We start from the raw sequence: 15,026 nt of genomic DNA, 5'->3' as shown, positions 1-15,026 counted from the left end.
CATAAAATCAGATAGCTTTCCCACCACATGAATGGTGAGTGGGTCCCTCCATTCTTTTCAGGCTTCTTAGCACAATATTGTCTGAGAGTTTTTGCATATATAGGTACGTTCCTCATAGCTTGCAGTAGGGGAATCTTAACAAACAAATTTTGTAGCTCCCCTAACAAATCGAACTTAGATTGAGGGATCTGTTTACTCAAAGTCAACCTTTCTAGATAGGGCAGTTTAGCTTGGTGTTTTTGAGTAACTAGCGGTTGAGGAGGTGTATAATTTTTGGTGACTTGGTTTGATTCCTCTTCAACCATTTCTGGTTCCTTTACCTCATCGCCAACTTGTTCAGTGATATCAAGTGAGGGTTGAGCATCTACTACCTGCCCAGATCTTAAATTCATCTCATACAATTTTGCGATGGAGATGTTGTATGAAGGTAGGTTGAGGGTGTTAGCTTGTTGAGCCCCTTTATTGTTAGGATTTGGATTGGGTTGGATGGGAAGTTGAGGATGAATAGGCTGATTACCAGGGGGTACATTAGAGGGAAACTGGAGTTGCTGTTGTGGTATTGACTGGGGAAACTTCCCAGGAGGAGAAGGTCCTCGCCAATTGGAAGCCCACGAGGAACTTGAATTGGCTTGAGGATCCCATTGCTGCCAAGGTGGAAACTGGGGCCACATAGGTGGATAAGGCATGGACTGGGGACCCATATTAAAATTACTAAAATATTGAGATGGATCCAGAAACATACCTTGATTTCCCATTGATGGCCAAGGTTTCCATCGCTTTTTAGGTCCCATAAAGTACAACTGCTCCATCTCTTCGCCTGTCCCTTGAAAAACTGCTTTCAATCCCGGCAAGGATGGGCATGAACTTGTCGCATGATTCAACTCACAGATTACACACTCCTCTACAGAGTTTAATGGGAATTCCCTCTGTGGATGTTTCTTCCCGCATTTGAGGAAAAATATAGCCATAGTTCTTTCCAATTCTAGTTATTTCTGTTTTACCTGCAGCGTGTCTATTTGTTCATATAAGGTACTTAAGATATCAGTCCTCAAGCTGTCCAACATATTTCCAATTTATGCTTTTGTGACACCTCCACCAGATAATTTTGTTGACCGAATCCCTTGTTTATTCGTTGCAACTCCCCTTGAGCATTGAATGCACAACTCACAGATGGTGTCAAAGTTCTCCTTTGATATATCTCCCTTTCCGACTATATTTAACAATTCCAAAGAGTCTTCTCGAAATGCCCAGAGAAGGATAATTTTCAAAATTTCCTTATCCAAATCAGAGTGACCTGACCTCTGCAATGTGTATTTGAAGTGTTCCACATAGTCTTCCATATTTTCGTCCTCTTTCTGTGTAAACTTGAAAAGTTATTCCTTAATGTCCCGTGATTTACAGTAATCCTGGTACTTCTCTAGGAAGGTAGTTTTCATTTCCTCCCATGTTGTAATAGTCCTTCCCCCAAGACCCATAAACCATAACAGGTCTGTCCCTTTTAGTGTAGCAGGGAAGATTTTAAATTTCTGAGCATCCGTTATATAATTGTATCCCCGACACAGAATGTCAAATTCAAACAAAAATGTATCAGGATCTTTTGAAGTAAGCCCATGAAAGCTAGGTAAAGTTGTTAAAGGAATGGGCTTTGTTGGTGTGCCAGTCCCGAGATCCCGAATTGTGAAGTCAATAGTAGAGGTTGTAGGTGCCATGAATATCCTCCAATACTCTCTGGGGATTTTGACAAGCTCTGCACGAAATGATGGAAGGGCTCTTATCACTGGGGTTTGAGTTGCCTTAACAACACTCCCTATATCCTTTGGTGATAGAAATATCCCTACAATTTCTTCCCTTCTATCACAGTGGTTTGACCCTTCAAACCTCCTCTCTGTAACCCCTTCTTCCCTACTGGAATGGGCTGGTTCTTCGGATGTTCTACTTGCAACTTCTTCTTCTGCTATGAGCAACAGTACCCGTTTATAAAATGTACTGCTGCTTGTCTCTTTGGCTGCTAGAAGGGTCTACTATATCGAACCGGCTAGGGGTGCTATGAACAGTGCTGGTTGATCTACAATTTGTCCTTCTGATCTTGTCCGTATACTCGGCCTTACAACAGCACGAGAAGATGCCTCTGATTCAGCTTTTGCGATGATTTATTGGATATAAGTGTTCCTTCCCAAATCTTGTCCTCCCTTATTTGGGGCTCTTCCTCTGCCCCTTTTATTCAAATCTCTATTCATAAAAGTGGATGTGATGAAAATGTCGATATCATCACAATGCTCAGGGCCTAGAGCAAGGTGTCAAAAGACCATTCCCTCCCCAGGACGAGAGATCAAGCGGAAAGGAAAACAACTTAAAGGAAAAAAAACCAGGGTTCAAGACCTGAAGCAGGGCATCAAAAGACCCTTCCCTCCCTAGGACAAGAACCCAAACAAAAGAAAAGAATACACACAAGGGAATCCGACACTCGGAACCTGAAGCAGGGCGTCAAAGGACCACTCCCTCCCTAGGACAAGAGATTGGGTTTTCACAAAATCAAAAGAAACAAGAATGAAAAAAAATAATAATTTAAACTCAGGGCTTGGAGGAGGGCATCAAAAGACCACTCCCTCCCCAGGACAAGAGATTGGGCCTAAAATGGGTACAAGAAAACAAAAACAACAAAACAAAGAAATAATTATGCTCAGGACCTGGAGCAGAGTGAGAGAACTCGTTCTCTCCCTAGGATGAGAGATTGACCCTCTGGTCGATACAGATTGTGTCTTGCACCTTGTTAGCCTTCCCCGACAATGGCGCCAAAATGTTGGTGTTCAGGTATGAACAAATGCATCAACCCTTTTCCTACATTAATTCATCAATTCAGGTGCGTACTCTTTTCAAGGTAGCACACAAGGTATATGCAGGGTCAAGATTACACTCTACATCAACCAAGGGTTCATGGTTAAGAAATCAAAAGATCGCTATAATAGTAACATAAATAATTGCAGAACTTAAAAGGGCATTCACAACAATCTATGTAATATGCAACAATAATAAAGAAACAAATGCAGCAAGTAAAACAACACACAAAAAGGAAACACACAACACCTGATCAGAAGAGCAGGCCCAACTCTTTGATTAGGGTTGCGTTTACTCACAACTGAAGATCGAACAACAAAGCACTATATTTTATTAATCTAAAGAAAACTGTTACAATGCATCCCTTGGTATGGTTAACCCCCCACATAGGAATGCTCCATGTTTTATACAATACAGGGGGTGATAACATCTTCCCCCGAAACCCGACAACTACATGCCTAGAAATATACATCAGTTCAAAACAACACTAGTGCCAAGAGAGTGAGAACATAAATGATCCAAAATGGATTGGGAACAACTGCAAGTTGGTTATGCTGTTTTAGCGCTGTTGAACGACTGTTGTGAATCACAGAACTACCGCTATATGCTGGAAGATCAACACCTGTTCTTTAGAATCTGCAGAAATAACACATTTTAGTGGCTCGCATAGGTAAAACCCTCGTGACTTTACTTCATTAATTAAATATTCCAAGAGATAGAGAAAGGAGGGTCACCTCATAGATTTAGCACAATAGATACATGTTAATGGGTGTAAAAAGGATGAAAAGATGAGTGGAAATGCAAGGAAAAGGTAGGCAGATTTAGCACCCAACACCCTCGATCAGGGTTCCAACCCATGGACCTACTTAGAGTTCCACCACTCTCCAATCTGCCTTCGCTCCCCGGTCGAATAATTTTGAGGGTTTTTATATCACATTTCTGGGTGAATAAAATAAGAGGGCCATTTGGCTTGTTGGTAAAAGAGTTAATGCCCAAGTTGGAGCTTGTTTTACCACGTCACATAAATTTGAATTGTCAGTTGAATAAAATATAATATTTTTGGTGAGGGCTCACGGGAGGCGGGCCAACCTAGATGGTTGGGTAGGTTTGAGCCTTGCCACCCTCAGATTATGCAACATATGATAGGGTGGGGACCAAGTCCACGAGCAAGCGTCCTGTACGATATATATTATATATTATATATGGTCCAAGGGTGGTAGGGTTTGGCCACCTGCCACCCCATTTCAATACATTATAGTAATACGATCGGTGGGGCTGGGTGGGTCTGATGGGCCCGACTTGCCCTCCTATTTTTTAATATTTTTGTTTTTAAAAACAGATTGTTATTTTTTTACTTTGCTGAAATAAGGGTTATTGGAAAAATTAACTATTCAACAAATTCGTCAATTTCTGGTGGTCGGGTTCCTATCAATTTGTTGCCACCTTATCGCTTCCACTTGGCCAAGTTTGACCAAAATTTTGACCAGCTATAACCTACCCATACGAACTTAGATTTGAGTTTCATTCACACCGTTGGAACCAGGGTGAAGAACACTACGATCTGGTCCTAGTTTCGCTTCCATCTAACAACTTTTATTTTTGAGCTATTTTCAAGGCCACGTTTTCTTGTGGATCGTCGTAGATCATTCAATGACAATATTTAGATTACCTTGATAAACCTGCCTTTGGAAGGCTAGGTCACAATTTTGAAAAAGAAAGGAAAGAAAGGTCTCTCAAAGGACCGACCCAAATTTAGATGATTCTCTTATATAATTGTTTCTTTTATTCCTTTATGTCTCCTTTTCTATTCTTAGTATTATGCATCTCAACGATGTTCCTTTCAGTATATGGCACATTGTGCCAAGAAAATAGTCATGATTGTATATGATGTATTTCATTTCCGATTGATCAATAGAATTCACCTTACACAAAAAAAAACTTATATATTGATATTTTTTTTTTTTTTATCATTAATAATAATAATAACAATGATAATAACAATAATAAAATGGTTTGCAGATTTCTGTGGTGTGGTTTTTGAGATTCTGAAATCGGATATTCCAGAGTCTTCATTTTCAAGTTGTCTACGTTTCGAGTCTAGAACAAGACTCATCCTAAGGATTAATTTACAAAGAAGAGAACGGGAGCTATAAATATGACCAGGTTTGTTTTTTAGCTAATTTAGCTAATTTTTATGATTTTTTATATTTTTAACAAAATGTATAATGAAGTAAGTTTTCTAATGCTTATTATGGATGGAGTTGTTTACTAACCATTTAATTTATATAACCGTGCTAGTAATAATAATTTAATAAAAATTCATCCTTTAATCAATATTTTTTTATTATCATAATTCAATTGTTAAATTAGTAATAGGACAATTATTATTAATTACTATCCACAAATATAGATTGACTAATCATTATTATTTTAAAAAACTACATAAAATAACACTATTCTAAAGAGAAAACACTTTCACTCTTACAAAATACTTTGAGATGTTGATCATTAACATGTTTCTTCTACATTAATAAGAAAACTCTTAACCTAAAAAACAATTTTAAATTATAATCCAAAATCAACCATTCTTATAACACCATATAATATTTCTTTAGTTAATAATTTATTTATAATTATATAATTAAATTATTTTAAAGAAATAAAAACCTCTCATCTTTTAACAAAATGCGAATATCATATTGTGATATCTAACTGCGAACTTAACTCTAACTTTATGCCATTCTTATGGACAAATGATTATGCTTAATCTAATTGCAATCTTCGATAGATTACCCTTTTATCCATTTATAAAGGTTGCATATTCATATATGAAATAAGTATCCAAATGATATAATGTTTTGTTAAAGAATTTAACAATAAATTTTTTTTTTTGGAATTTTTACAATTATAATTTTTTTTGAAATTTTAATTAATATAGATTTATCTTAATTTTGGATCTATTAAAAGAAGAGGGGATTAAATTTCTTGAATTTTAATCCTCATTTAAAATAAAACTTAAAATTTATGTTTAAAAATATTAGATTCTTTTTGATAATTGATTTACGGTTTATATATATATATATATATATATATATATATATATATATATAGATATATATAATTTTTCCACAAAAAACTAAAAAACTATTTTAACTAAAAAAATTAAAAAATTTTAATTGTTTTATATATATACAAAACAATAAAAAATTATTTTAATGGTTGATATGCAAATGTAATTGTTTTATATAATATATACATAGTTGATATTCAAAAATTTACTTAACATGGGCATTGAAATAATTTGTTTGTGGTCCACATTGTTTACATTAAAAATATTTACATTTATGTAAAAAGACCTCTTTCTCTCGATCTATAGATGGGGTGGCGTCACACCCCATGCTCAGACACTTCGTTCACTGTGGGTGCTCGTGTGGCACTGACCCAATTTCACTTTGAAATTACTCTTGCCTAGAATACGCCTACTCCAACACTTAGTTTATTTTTGTTAAGTGTTGATTCGGATTTAAACAAGAATGCAACAAATTATAGATATAACCATAAATACAGAGATGCAGCAAAAATAACACTTCATTTCATTAATAGCAAATACTGAAACATGCTTACAAACAGAATGAAAATAAGACTAGCTTGGGCGATGGTAGCTTATCTATGAGAAGAGATGTGGCAACTACTTGCCTCTGAACTAAGTTACAATGAGGCTCAAGGGCCTTTTTATTATTGAACAATAATAGAAAACCCTAAACAACCAAAACCCTAACCCGAGGAGATGTAACACCAAGAGTTTATGGGCTCCGTTGGGGTTAGTTGGGCAACCAACTTCCCGGGGTCGTAACATGGTCATATTATCTCTGTTTGATACGTATGATACCTCGTTGGAAAGATATTTATGAGGAATACAACAAAATTCATGATACCATTGAAATTACCCATCGAATTTTGCCAAAAAAACGTCGTTTAAGACCTCAAAAGGGCTCCGGAAGTTCAGGACCTGAAAAGCTGCCAAAAATAGTAAAATGTGCTACAATTAAGGACACTAAAAAAAATTGAAATATCAATGGTGAGGGTCCAAGTGGAAAAGGCGAGTGGTCACCAATATCCACCTGGATCATTCCTCCCCCCCTTAGGAAACAATGGTCCCCATTGTGTTGAGTTCCCCATGAGATGAGGAAACTTCTGCTGAACTTGGTCTTTGGTGAGCCATTTGCCTTGGTGCAGGAGTTGGCTAGCTTTGATAACTTGATATAGTTGGATCTTCTACTAGAGAGTTTTCTTGATCTGCGTGTCCATGATCCGATCAGTCGTAACTTGTTCCATGCAGCCTGGATTTAACTATGTTGGTGTGAGCTATTCTGCAATGTCAGATGTGTCTAGTAATGGTGGAAAGTATGGTCGAAGGCGATTCACATTGCACATTGGGTGCAGACCAAGGAATGGGGGAATGCTGAGCTCAAAAGCATTACCTCCCACAACCTTGGTGATGGTGTATGACCCATATCGAAGCGGGGGAATCTTGCGGTGGGGCCCAACGAGGCGCTCCTTCTACAAATGTAACCAAACTTTGTCGCCCACTTGGAACTTGTGTTGCACCCGATGCTGATCATGTCGTTTCTTGTACTTAGAATTGGTTTTGTCCAATATGTCATGGACCAGTTGGCGGATGTGTTGAATGTGCTTAATGAAGCTATTTGCCTTGTCGGCTTTAGATTGGACATGAGCCGAATTTTCCTAAGTCGCTGCAAATGGTATGACCACATCAATGGGACATAGTGGCTAGAATCCCAAGCCCACCTGAAAAGGTTTGTGGCTAGTCAAGTTGTGGAGAGCTCGGTTATCACTGTGCTAGACATAGGGGAGGCTCTCATCCCATGTGTGTGGATTATTTGAGTTGTACATGCGTGGAATGTGTATGAGCATCCTACTGACGACCTTTGTCTAGCCATCAGTTTGGGGATGGAAAGATGTGGACTTAGTGAGCTTGGTGTCTAGCATCGACCAGAGACTGCACCAAAATGTACTGAGGAACCTATTGTCCTGATATGAGATGATAAACTATGGGATCCTATAGTGTATCCACACTCATTCAAAGAAGAGTTTAGCACTGGCTTCTGTTGTGATATTCTTCTTGCAGGTTGCCATAATGGACATCTTCGAGAATCTGTCGACGACCACAAAAACAAAGTCATTGCCATTCTTAGTAGAAGGAATGCCCAACATGTAATCCATGGATATGGATTCCCAAGGTCAACTAGGGGTAGGCAGCAGAGTATAGAGGCCTTGCTTCTTGATAGTCGGTTTGGCAATGAAGTAGGCAATGCAGGATCTGATGTACCTCCTGACATCCTATCGAAGATTCATCTAATAGAAATACTTCTATAGTATTGCCACCATTTTCTCGACCTCGAAATGCCTAGCAACCCGAGTGTAGTGCGTTTACCAAATCATCTTGGCCTGCTTGCTTGGAGGAACACAAAGGTGTCCTAGGTGGCATAACAGATCATCTTAGAGGTGAAAATTTGGAACTTGCTGACCCTCCAAGAGCGTATGGCATGTGTGGCCAAATTCTAGGTCAATTTTGTAGAGAAGTGGCCAATTAGAAGTCTCGTGCCCACAAGAGTTGAGCACAGTGCTTAACGCCATGATCAGTGGTCGGTTGAGGTAGTTTGTGACATTATTGGTGCTTCCCTTCTTGTACTTGATATTCAAATGGAACTATTGTAGGTATGTGGACCACTTCTGATGGTGATAATTCTACAACTTCCCTTGCATCTGTATGAACTGCAGGGGTTGGTGGTCTATGTGGATGACCATTTCCTTCCCCAAAATTTAATGCTTCCATTGTCGGCAGGCCTGCACAATGGAATACATATCTTTTTCATAAGTGGGATACTTTCGGACTATGTCTAAAAGTGTCTCACTTTGATATGCCGCTAGATGCTCCTATTGAGTAAGGACTGCCCCAATAGCATATTTAGAGGCATCTATCTTGATCTCAAATGGTTGTTGCAAGTATGGTAATATGAGCACTAGTGTAGAGCAGAGGTGATGTTTCAACTCTATGAATGCCTTTTATTGAGATTCAGACCAAAATAATTCTTCTTTCGCTCCTCCCTTGGTGACTTCACTCAAGAGCCAAGTGATATGAGAGAACCCCAACACGAACCTACAATAGAAATTGGCAAAACCCAGAAAGCTGCGGAGCTCTGTCAGAGTGGTTGGGGCTGGCCAATCCTGAATGACTTGGATCTTGGATGGATCCACATGCATCCCTCGTTCATCAATAATGTATCCCAAATACTAACCCTGGGTCATGCCAAAAGAGCATTTCTCCAAATTGGCACAAACCTTGTTGTCGCAGTGTTTGGAGAACCTGTTGGATGTGGTGGAGGTGCTCTTCCCAACTCTGGCTGAAGATTAGGATGTCATCCAGGTATACCACTACAAGTGAGTTGGTGAATGGATGTAAGATGTCATCCATCAGCCTCATGAAGATTGCAGGAGCATTCGTCAACCCAAAAGGCATAACCAACCATTCGAACATGCCCTCCTTGGCTTTGAAGGCAGTCTTCCACACATTAAGGGGTTCGATTGGTACCTAGTGATATCCAGACTTCAAGTCGATCTTGCTGAAATATTTTTCCCCCTTGAGTTGGTCCAGAAGGTCATCAATCCGTGGGATCAAGTACCTATTCCAGACAGTAATCTTGTTTAACACCCGATAGTCAATAGAGAGTCTCCAAGTCCCATCCTTTTTCTATACCAACACGATCGGGCTCCCATAGGGCGATGAACTCAACTGGATGTGACCTCTCTGCACTAGATCCTAAATCTACCTCTTTATTTCATCATTCTCCAGAATGGATCACCGATAGATTGGTCCATTGGGCAATGATGCACTTGGGGACAGAGCAATGGAGTGCTTGACCTACCCGTGCAGAGGCACCCTTGCAGGGGATGTGAAGATATCCTCGTACTCCTGCATGACCTTTTCCATCGATTGTTTTTGTGCAGAGGGGCCCTGTCTATAGGTCGTGGCCACCATCTTATTCTTTCCTTGAGGGCATATCACCAAGAAAACAAATTTCCCAATTTTGGAAATGATCTTACTGCACTATTTTGCAGTAACCAGAGAGATGGAGATAGGCAGTGCTACCTCCAGTATCCTGTACAACTTATTTCCCAAGGTAACAATAATAGCATGAGGCCTTGACTCATACACAACATGTCACTTCCACAAGTATGGTTGGCCTAATGATACATCATAAACATCAAGGGGAGCAACGTCACATAATACCTCATCTGTGAAGGTCTTGATGCTGTATGGAAGGCGGCACTATTAGACCACGCGAAGATCCCGTCCTTGGTGAAGCCACTCAATGGTGTATGGTTGTGGGTGTATTATGGTCGGTAAGCCCAACTGCTTCATGAACTTTGCTGCAATGAGGTTCTTTTGGCTCCCATTGTCGACAATGAACTGTAGCGGGGAACCCTTTACACACATCTGGGAGTGGAAGAGATGCTCCTCCTCCTCTGGATCTTCAGGTTCCTCCTTCTGGATCTTCGTGGTGGTAATGGTGGCGTTGGGCTCTATATCGATAATATGTGTTGAAAATGGCAACAAGAAATGCCAAAAATAGAAATGTTATAAATAGAATTTCAGGTACAAGTGTTGTAAATAGCAACAAGGAATGACAAAATAGAAATCCTAAAAATAGCATTGCTATAAATAGCATTTCGGGATACATTTCAATTTTAGTTAGTCCCTGAACTAAAATTGAGAATTAAAATTCGAATTTGATCTCAGCAGCTATTTGAAAAATAATTAATCAATTCATCTTGAGTTAATTAGTTGGAGAAAATCAAACATGAAGTCTATGTGAAGACATGCAACAGTTTTCCCTTTGATTGAGGAAGTTATCCCTTAGTTAAGGAGATAAGGATGAGTTGTATTTGAGTTGTAATTAGTTAGCTCAGTTAACTGAGTTAAGTCCAGTTAGATTAGTTCCAATAGTTTGTGGAACTGATTGTGAGTTCAGTTAGTTAATTCATGCATGCATGTAACTACTGTACTTTAGGTAACTGAATATTCTCTCATAAATAACTCATGCATGTCAGTTCAGACAGAGACCTAGTTGAGGTTAAAGGAAGGGAAAATGTACTATCAGTTGGAGGAATTTTCCTATATAGGAAACTCAACCATGTAGAAGGAATTATCTCCTTCAGGCTTGCGCAGTTATTTCAGAGGTCAGTGTTGTGTGTGAGGTGAGAATCACACAGGTTGCATCTGGAGGATCCAGGAGAAACTGCGCAAGGAAATAGGAGGCTTGGAGGACTGAAGGAATGCATATGTGTTGTCCATTCTATCTATGATTAGTAGTTGGATTGCAGAGAGCAGGATAGCTCGTGAGCTGATTCTTTTTGTAATTTGAACATATTTCCACTTGTATGATAATACAGAGATTGGGGTTTTAGGTTGAGGCTTTCCTTGGGTTATTCTTCTGTGTTCATGTGTGATTGATTTCTCATTCTCATTTATATGTGTTCCATTTGATCTTGCTCATATTCAATTAAGCTTCCGCAAAGTTTTTTGTAGAAGTAGATCTTGTATTTTTCTTTAGTATATTGCATAATCTGTTGATCTACAGTGGGAACTTCTACATGGTATCAGAGCACAGGTGATTAAAGCAGAGAAAAATATACTAGAGGAGATTTCAAAGTTTTGAGTTTTGGGCCGCGAGTTTTCAGAGCATATCTGAAAATTTTTGTGTAAAATTTTCAGAAAATGGTAACAAGAAATGCTAAAAATAGCATTTTTATAGATAGCAGTTCGAGTACCAGTGTTGGATATAGCAACAAGGAATGAAAAATGGAAGTGCTAAAAATAACATTGCTATAAATATCATTTCAGGATGGATTCCAATTTTAGTTATTCCCTGAACTAAGATTGAGAAGTAAAATTCGAATTTGATCTTAGCAGCGATTTGTAAAATAATTAATTAATTCATCTTGAGTTAATTAGTTGTAGAAAATCAAACATGAAGTCTATGTGAAGACATGCAACAGTTTCTCCATTGTTGAGGAATTTATCCCTTAGTTAAAGAGATAAGGATGAGTTGTAATAATGAGTTTTAATTAGTTAGCTCAGTTAACTGAGTTAAGTCCAGTTAGATTAGTTCAAATAGTTTGTTGAACTAATTGTGAGTTCAGTTAGTTAATGCATGCATGCATGTAACTGCTGCAATTCAGATAACTGAATATTCTCTCATGAATAACTCATGTATGTCAGTTCAGTTAGATACCCAGTTGAGATCAGAGGAAGGGACAATGTACTATCACTTGAAGGATTTTTCCTATATAGGAAACTCATCGATGAAGAAGGAATTATCTCCTTCAGGATTGCGCAGTTAGATCAGATGTTAGTGAGTGTGTGAAGAAGCCAATTCACACTGGTGGTAGCACTGGACCCCAAGGAAAACTGCGCAAGGAAATAGGAGGCTTGGAGGGCAGAGGAGAAGGTTTGTGAGAAGCCTTTTATTGTCTATGAGCAGCAGTTGGATTGCAAAAAGAGTAGGATAGCTTGTGAGCTGATTCTTTTTGTAATTTGAACATATTTCCACTTGTATGATAATACATAGATTGGGGTTTTAGGCTAAGGATTTCCCCGGGTTATTCTTCTGTGTTCATGTGTGATTGATTTCTCATTCTCAGTTATATGCGTTCTATTTGATCTTGCTCATATTCGATTAAGCTTCCACAAATTTTGTTGTAGAAGTAGATCTTGTATTTTTCTTTAGTATATTGCATAATCTATTGATCTACAGTGGTAATTTATACATGGTATTGGAGCTAAGGTGATCAAAGTGAAGAACAGTATACAATAAGGGAGAAGCTCAAAGTTTAAGGTTCCTAAATATAGAAATCGAGTTCTTATCACATCTCAATTTAACCAATGGCATTCAACTGTTTAATACTCGAGTATGCCCTTGATGGCAGCTCAAATTATATAGCCTAGAAGGATTGCATGGAAGCAGTATTAGAGGATAATGGTCTAAAGGAATTCATTGATCAAGAAGTCCCCAAGCCAACAACATTTGATGCTACAGAATTAGCGAAATGGAAGAAATGTTTGGCTAGAGCAAGGAGAATCCTCCTGGAGGGAGTTTGAGACCACATTGTCTCGAGCCTCCATGGGAAGGAGACACCATTTTCGATGTGGAAAACATTGAAAGATCTATATCAGAACAACAATGATCAGAGGAAGTTGGCGCTGAAAGAAAAGCTTTGGAAAATCAATTGTGAAAAGGGCGACACGATCTTTACATATCTGAACAAGCTCACCACCTGCAAGGATGATCTTGGAAGTGTAGGGATCACGACAGTCGATGGTGACATGGTGAGTCTTGCACTCCTTAGTCTTCCTAAGAGCTGGAATAGGTACCAAGGCTCGGTTAATGGAAGAGAAAAACTGCTAGATTGGGAACGACTTTGGTCAGATTTGATGCAGGCGGAGATAAGAAGAAGCACTAGAGATGGTTCTTCATCCAAGGAGGATGAAGAAAATTGCACCTTTGAAAGTAAGGTGAAGAAAGGGAAGGAGAAGGATTCTCATCCCAAATCGAGTTCTTCCCATGGTGGGAAGAAGTTTGACAAATCAAAAGTGCGATGCTTTCATTATCACGAGGTGGGCCATTTTGCAACAAATTGTCCACTGAAGAAATCCAAGATGGGATCCAAGGAAGGATCTGAAGGTTGGGCATTGGCCTCACAGTTTGAGTTGGATTTCACCCTCTTCGCATGCATGGTTTCATCCATGGTGGGATGTGGTTGGTTTCTTGATAGTGGAGCTTCTTTCCATGTGACCGCTGATAAGAGGTTGAGTACCTTGGAGGAGAAACATCTCTAGATACTCATAGCGATGGGTAATGATGAAAAGTATAGTGTCTCAGGTGTAGGCACAGTTGATTTTCAGAGGGAGCATGGAGCTCGCATTACCTTGACCGATGTCAAGTATGTACCAGGACTGAGGAAAAATTTGGTGTCGATCGCAATGCTGAAAGACAAAGGCTATGATGTAGTCTTTAGTAAGGGAAAGGTTTTCCTTCGATACATCACCATGAGATAGGTGAAGCAGATCGATTCACGAGTTAAGAACCTGTATGCTCTTGAGGTTCAAGATGCATGCAAAGCCTTGAGGAGCAAGGCAGCTAATGGAGACTTGGTGGTTGAGAGGGAAAGTAAATTACCTCTCAACATGCAGTGCCAGAAGAAGTTTCAGACAATTGTGAAGGAGCCACAATTGGTGAAGCAGCTTCAAGAGGTTGTGGAGCAGCCACAACTGGAGAAGTCGAGAGGAGATTGAGTGGAGGCATCCACTCATGCAGAGACCTCCACTAGGGGGGAATTTCGAGCCAAGTGGGCAGAGAGTTCACATGCATCCATACCTCCAGGTTGGAGGTGGGGCAATGTGGAGTGATTGTCCCAAGAAGGCTGGAATAGGGGCAAGATCATTGAGGTAACCAACATCTTTGATTAGACCTTGCTATGGGAGCCCCGATGAGGAGTAGAAGGAATAGCTGAATGGGTAGAGGCAGATGTGGATGGAGCGGCAAAGAGAGCTGCAGTGCAGGAATCCCAAGACAGTGCAGAGCTAGTAGGCTGCAACAATACGAGAGGCACAGGAGTGTTGCACCAGTGTAGGATGGCACAGAGAGGTGTGCAATGGTGCAAGATGCATGGAGTGTTACAGCAGCTCAGAGGTCATAGAGGGAGCACTTGTCAGCGGCAGAGGAAGCTTCAACATCAGAGGATGTTTCTAGCCCAACAAGGAGGTCAGTTGGGAGATTTTTTGTTTCTAGAGTTGCTGGAGCAACAACACTTGGGAGAAGTGTTGCATGTAGAACATTCCAAAGGTTTAGGATCATGTTCGAGTTGAATGCCTTTCTTGTTGAGAGGGAGTGTTGGAAATGGCAACAAGAAATGCTAAAAATAGAAATGCTAAAAATAGCAGTTCAGGTACAAGTGTTGGAAATAGCAACAAGGAATGAAAAATGGAAGTGCTAAAAATAGCATTGCTATAAATATAATTTTGGGATAGATTCCAATTTTAGTTAGTCCTTGAACTAAAATTGAGAAGTAAAAATTGAATTTGATCTTAGCAGCTGTTTGTAAAATAA

This window comes from Pinus tabuliformis, chromosome Q (assembly GCF_031772625.1).
Source record: "Pinus tabuliformis cultivar Carrire ecotype Pingquan chromosome Q, CPIR1, whole genome shotgun sequence".
NCBI lineage: Eukaryota > Viridiplantae > Streptophyta > Pinopsida > Pinales > Pinaceae > Pinus > Pinus tabuliformis.
Note: the sequence above shows the minus strand (reverse complement) of the source record.